Raw genomic sequence first — 7,579 nt, 5'->3', positions numbered from 1 at the left:
TTATTTGTAGTACGGATTCACGCTTTGCTAACCAACCTCGCAGCGTCAACTGCTGTACAAACCCTCGTAATCGAGAACTTTGTCCTTACGACGGTAAGAGCAAGCCTTCATCAAAAAAGCAGAGAAGGAAAAGAAAAGAAAAGAAACTGAACATCGCAATATTTTTATTGACTGTGCAGAATCAGCAAAGGTTTGAGCCGTAAAGCTTTTTTCCTTCTTATGACAAAGCATTTAGAAGAGAAAATTACTGATTATCTGATATGGGTGGACAAGCACCTTACAATGCCAGTCTCGCTTCCATGATTTTCGTGGCACGCTCAGCTAATGCTCTGTTGAAACCGTTGAAAAGCAAAATTGATTGACTAGGATATGCTTGAGAAAAGCGCAATGCTTTCACAATGCCGGCGAATTTTTAGGCTCACGGATCACGCGAAGAACTGGGCGTCACTCGTTTACGGAAAATTCAACGAAAACACGCTTTATTATGAAGAGTATCATTTACGTTGAGATCGGTCAGAACAATGATTTATGGGGTTGTTATTTAATAGGTTTCTCATGCGTCAAGCTTCTGAGCTCTGATTGTTTTGGTTGCCTTGGTGATTTTTATGGACGGGAAGGGCGTCAATAAGGCGGACTCGTGTCGTTCATGCAAATTTGAGGTAAATATAAGAGTCCATGGATCAATATTGACAAGCGCGTATAAGAAATGGACATTTAATGATTTTCAAGTAGAAGATACTTGAACATCAATTTCGATTTCCTTCATAACTGTAAATCACAGCTTTCATAGTTGCCGGTTCCTTGTTGTTTGATGAAAGTTTCTCACCATACGTGACTTTCCTTCTCTCTTAGATTTCCACCCGCCTGCAAAACATAATTTAAAAAGTCATTGAAACAAAGAATAAAAATTCTCTCTCCACGGAAAATTGGTTTGAAGTAAAGATATTAAGCCGAAAAAGCAACTAATGTAAAAATGTATGGACACGATCACTCGGGTCACTTGTTTCCCACAGTCCAAAAATTCGCTACACCAATGTTAATTTTTTTAACTTTAAAATCTCTGCGGGCGTCATATACATACAATAAGTCTGTATTCATAAACGCTGTCACACGTAACTACCAAACGTCTTCCGGACTCCGAAACTACTTCTTTAATAAGGAAACAGAGAGGTCATGGATGTTTCTAGTAAAATTTTTGGTCAGAAGCGGATTTGGTGAACAAACGCGCAAAATATATCTCGCTTGGTGACTTGTTTCAAATCAATTATGTAATTATGGCAAATCTGCGTAACTTGTGGTTTAACACGGAATTCAGTTCAGAGGGCTATCATACTGAAAAAAAATTCATATATGACGACTTGGGACAAGTGTGTTGAAGAAAAGTTGATACTCGTCATGAAAATTCTTCGTTAAAATGAGCAGTCAAAGAAGATCTAAAACTCACAAGATGGAAATGAATTCGAAAGAGCTACACGCAGGGGCTACACGCCATAAATTGTTCTTTTGTTTTGTTTTATTATTATTGTTTTTGTCTTGTTTTTTTTTCCTTTTCTGGATAACCGGTTATTGTTGTAAAGTTCCTTTGAAGTCTCACGAAAATTTTGGGAACCAGGAAAGATGAGACTGATCACAATCCATTGCCGATACAAGTTAATCATTAACCAGTACAAAGACTGGCTACTCTTTAGTTAGTGAACATTACAAAGATGATCTCTTTAATGACAGCGCAAAGTTATATCCACAGTTTCACTAAGAGTCGTTTGATGATTCTTCTTAATAGAAATGAGTAATCGAAGCAAACTAAGCAAGGAGCACACTAACGAACACTGAATCGAACTGAATCTTGTAACATTCCTCTCAGTTTACCAAGAAACCCTTGACACTACTCTTCTGGCTTTATCAGTAATTTTTCAATTAGTTTTCCTAGAAACGTGACTCTAATAAATGAGCTTTCTTTACTTCTTTTCTACCTATGAATTAATGACGACATGACGAGTTCATGAGAATGAATTGCGATCAATTACGTGAACGAATTCGCTGAAAAGCGAATACGAGAGGAAATGAAACTATTCTTCACGCATAATGACGAAATCCTTTCTTTTCTTTGTTTCTTTGTTTGTTTAGTGCTCATTGCTTCTTTTCTAGTTAGAGCAAATAATGTAAATGAAACCATATTCAAATGCTACAAGTACACGCGACTCTTTGGTGCCAGCTCACAAATTCCCGAAATGCTTCTGGGTTCCCAGTTGATTATCCCTTTCCTGACAAAGATAACAATTACTGCACATTCGTAGTTCTCATCAGATTACCTTTAACTGAAGTTTGACCTGTATGCTTTGCTCATAGATATTAAAAAGCTGTATTACCATTCTTGAGGTTTTAATTTGTATTTTTATATATTCACTCATCTATTCATTCAATTATTTTCAATAAGCAATGAAACAAGAAATAATCTTTTCTTGTTCATCCCAGACTCGTAAAAGAAAACGCAATAATAAACCAAAACCAAAATCATGACATCGTCTAATCAGGAGAAAGCAAGTACTATAAAGAACCAATGAGAACTCAAAGTAAACTGATCAAACAAACTGCCCAAAGCGCGGAAAACGTGACCAGGTAGTGATTGGTGTTAATTTTGCATCTGATTGGTAGGTTGGGAAATTGGTGCAAGTTGTTTTGGATCACAGAGCAAAACAAAGAAAAACCACTGCAATCCAAGATTATTTTTGACACTTAATTGAAAACTGGTCTATAACAGCTACCAGGTATAACTATGTATTTCCTTTCATAAGTGATGCTCATGATCAATAATGGGCACATAGACGAAGTTAACTGAGCAAAAATCACAAGCTAAGGTCAAAGGATTTCAGAGAACCCTTTGCCTGTCAGGTCTCCATCGTTTGTGACCTGGGTTTTTCTTCAGTTTTTCATCCAAAATCTTTAATTTTTCACTGATATATGATGTCATCTGTGCTGTTTCGGTTTCTGTTCCTCGCTTTGTCTTCTCATCTATTTTTGTGTCATTGCTATCGACGTTCTTTCGATTATGAGCGATTCTTAATCTGATTTTTCAGTTTTGATGGATATTTTTTTCGAATTTTCCGGTCTCTTCGTTCGATCATTGTAGTCCGGCCGACATGACATCTCTCTTTGACACAACTAGATAGTCCGGTAGAAGGAAAATTCAAAGGTCTGTACGTTTGAAAAAGTGATGAGAATGATGGCGGTGACAAATTCAACCGAGAGTGGGACACAGATTAAGGCATCTGAAAAACTTGTATGTTACCCCACTTTTGATAGTGGATTAGAACAGCCTTCAATTTAGTTCTTTGCCGTTAACATTCTTCTATCCTTCAAAGCTTTTTGGGGGAATTATCTTATCCTTGCTGCGTTTTATAAGGAATCTTTGCTTTATCCGCCGTTTAAACTCTTTTATCGCTGTCTGGAAACAACTGATCTATTTGTCGGTCTTATTACCCAAACTCTATATGCCACTCATTGGACATCCTTGGTTAAACAAGACTGGAATCTTTGTCGATGCACTTACGACGCAGCCTACATCACAGGTTATACGTTCTGTTCTGTCTCTTTGCTGACCACGACGGCCATAAGCGTGAACAGACCTCTTGCCGTGTTTTCGGGACTGAATTACAAACAAATCGTAACACTGAAGCGCGTATATGTTGCTATAGCTATCTTTGGGCTGCATGTGGTGTTGCAGCCTTATGCCATATTTTAGATTACCGTATAACCTTCTGGTATGGTTGTCCAATTACACTATTTTGTCTTGTCCTTTCAATCGCCTCGTACACAAAGATTTTTCCGCGCTCTCAGTCAGCATCGCGCTCAGATGCAAAGTCATGTCCAAAAACAGCCGAGCCCAAAAAAACATATTGAATATCCCGCAGTACAGAAAGGCAGTGTACAGTGCCTTGTGGGTACAGTTGGCTTTAAGTATTTGTTTTTCGCCTCATAGCTAAGTGGTAATTGTGATCACCGCTTGTACAACACATTCAACTACTAATATCGTTATTGAGGAAATAATGTCAGGTTTAGTTTTGTTTAACCCTTTTTAAAACCAGTTTCATTACTGCTGGAGATGACTGAGGTAAGATAAGCAGTAAAGCAGACAACTAGACAAGCACTTTGCTATCGATCCATGGGATTAAATTTCTCTTAAGGTTTGGGTCGTGAGAGGTCTTGGCCGAAATAATGGCTCATAAATTCGAAGATCAGTCCGCTGCTCGTTTTTCAACACTTCCTCTCTCTTTTCATTGAACCCCCAAAACGCGAAAAACTAATTTCATCATTCTCATATCTCATGAACGGTTTGTTTTATGCGAGTACGGCTAATTTAATATCTAATGTTACTTTGTAAGCTTAAAGAAAATTTGGATAAAATTAGAGAGAGTAGATGTAAAGATGTATTACAAGTGAATTACGGGCTCCTGGGCTAATCTTTCCAAGTGAACGGGGTCTGTGATTGTTCTATGAGCTAGTCAAAAAAGCAGCCACAGCTTTGAATTTTTTTTTTATTTTAGGGAATTGTCAATGATGTCATAACAAAAATGTGTTGGGAATTTATCTATTTTTGGAATTGTTGTTTTTACCGAAGTCAACTTTAAAAACAAAATTATTCGTCACAAGTTCTCGAATAAAGCTCTATTTTGCATATTTTTATTTTTCCCGAAGGTAAATATGATAAAGAAATTAAAGAAGTCGAATTCAACCCAAATCAACCAGAATCTTTTTCAATGTAGGTTGGATAATTTTTAACTACGCTTAACTCGAATCCAGACTATGGAGGCGAAGGTATGCGTATTTGTTTCTTTTAAAATCTTCAGCCATAAAGTGCTGCTAATTTGAGCAATAGACCGTACTTCCTATCGGCTTGCCGGCGTAGTGCCTAGTTGGAATGTTGGGAGAACACTCGAAAACTTTGTAAATTATGAGCTGGAGGCGAGTGATTTACAAGCTTTTTGAGTCAAACCTCTCGTGATGTAAGCTGAGTAGAGGCATTTAACTCAAATCTTGTCGGCGGTAACCAAAGTTTTGAAATTCTTTTATCATTCTATCGTCTCTAATGAGTTTGAAAACCTGTCTAAATCCAAACATCTAACGTCTGTTCATCAATATAAGCGACCAAAAATGCAAGCTATGACGACAGTTATAAACTTAAACGTTTATTTCCAAAATTTTAGAACTGTTCACGAGACGAAAACATGGCGAACCGAAGACCGAAACCTTTCTTGGCATACATTACACATGTGCGCACTATCACGCAATTTAATCGACACAGCAGACACGCTTTATTGCACTGATGAGGGTGTCAAAGAGATGTGCTGCATGAGTCTCACAAAATGCCTGCATCTCATCGGAGCTTTATAGAGATTGACCCCCACTCTCATAGTGCCTGTTCAAGGCCAACTGAAATAGGTCATTTTACAGTTGTGTACTTAATTGCCAAGCCTTTGATTTGGAGTGAGGCTGAAGGTGACCTTGTTGCGATAGAGACCTCTATTTAGTTAGTATGATAACAAAGTAATTTGCATTTGAAAAGTAGCAAGGTTTGTCTTACAACAAAGTCAACCTCAGCCTCACTCCTGTTTAAAGGCTTGGTAACCAAGCACACAACTGTAAAATGGACTATTATGTCATCATTTTTAAAATTATTTTATGATGTAAATAGTGTGAGGTAAGTGAAGCTGGAATATGCAGCAGGCGAAGACAGTCTTTGAATATAACCATGTACCGTTTTTCTCCTGACTGGCTTTTTTTTAGTGGTGTTTGAGGCAAATGTTTTGGCGGTGTTTCTTCTACAGCTTGTGTACTACCGCGTCCCTGGTTGATAACATGCCATCCTCTCGAGACATTTCAGTGTTTAAGGCAGTTATCTTCCTCTACAAGCAGAACTATTACGTGTTTTTTCTCACAGACAACAACCTCTACGCCGAGCGGTTTACCTACTGAGGAGGCGATAAAAACAAGTGCTATGGTAATAACACGGGATACGAAGTTCGTAGCCATGTTACGAACGCTCCACTTCAATACTTAAATTCACATCTGTGGCCAAAATATATATTTTTTTTGTTGGGAAAGATATGTTGCAGAGCAGGTTCGAAAGAAACTTTCTTTAAATTGGGAACCTTGGTCCAGTTGTTCGAAGGCCGATTAGCGCTAACCCAGGGTTAAATTTTAATCTGGGTTTCTTTACTCCTTTGTTCGCGCGGCCTTTTTTAGATCATATTCTCTATTCTAAATGGAGCACTTGATTATCAAATTGTCGACAAAAAGTATTATACTGAATCTTCTTTTAAAGCCTTCAGATCTGAAATCATATTTCACACTAACCCTGGGTTATCTAAGCCCAGCTTTGAACAAACAACCCAGCCCTTATCTGTTTAGGCTAGGGCTTATCCCCGCGACATGAAACAAACAATAGTAATTTTGAAAATACCGCCATATCGCGCCAAGAATGTTACTATGGAAATATTGTCATTCGTATTCCTTTACGCGCGTAAATTTTCGCGCGCGTTACAAGCATGCGCGCTCGTTTTGTCGTTGTGTCAACTTAATCAACATCTTAAGCGCGTGCACAGTAAAGATCAAAGAATCATCTTAAGCCCTGTCTCGTCATAGAAGATATTTCACGTAATGATGACGCCAAAAACGCAGGAGAAAAATTAGCTTTTGGAAGAACAACAATATCCCAATAACGTCGCTGAAAAGATTTCAATTAATATTTAATTCTACTGATCTTTGCTGTGACTGTGCAAAGGCGTTTGTTCTTCGTTTTGTAACGAGCGCAACTCACGCCAAAATGAAACCTTTGAATTTCGCGCTTGGTTGTTTGGTTGCAACAGGCGTTGTCGGTGCTACTGTTGTTGTTTACAACTGGTGGAAAAACAAAGGAAAGGTTAGTAGCATCTAATGTATATTTATGTTTCCATGAGGCAACACTTTTTCCTCAACGACAATAACAACGACAAAGGAATCTGCATCTTGCATGGGTTAAAAGGGTTTCTTTTTCTGTGAAATAGACGAAACGAAATGTACAATAGAACAAAACGTATAAGTTGATATTAGAATTCCCTTAACTTGATATTTGAGAAAAAAATAATTAACATTTTTTTTTATTCCGTGAAATTTTGCTTCAAATTTTGGGAGTAGCATGGAATATTGTGGGTTTCTATGAAGACTTTTTTTGCCTTCATTTTAAGACACTTTAAAGCAGGCGAAACTGTACGCCTTACCACATTTTTCAACTTTTTTTTATGAATGAAAGTAAAAGATAGCACAGAATCAGACTACAAATCAACAAAAGCAGAGCAGTTCTCTCATTGGAACTGATGAATATCGTTGATAAATCGAGGCTAATATCTTCATGGTCCCCAATTCAAACTTGGTCATATGACAGGCTTAAACCAATCGTGCGCGAGTGAAGATAGAGCAGTTTTTTGGAGCGACTGAGTATCGAAAATAGTCCGAGATTGCTCTGCTTTTACTTTACTTCGCTCGGTGATTAGTTCAGAGGATTCGCACCACTCTCTAAACTAATCAGGCACAAAACTAAAACCAA

The sequence above is a fragment of the Pocillopora verrucosa genome, chromosome 14 (genome assembly GCF_036669915.1).
Source record: "Pocillopora verrucosa isolate sample1 chromosome 14, ASM3666991v2, whole genome shotgun sequence".
In the NCBI taxonomy this organism is placed as follows: Eukaryota; Metazoa; Cnidaria; class Anthozoa; order Scleractinia; family Pocilloporidae; genus Pocillopora; species Pocillopora verrucosa.
This window is presented reverse-complemented; position numbering follows the sequence as displayed.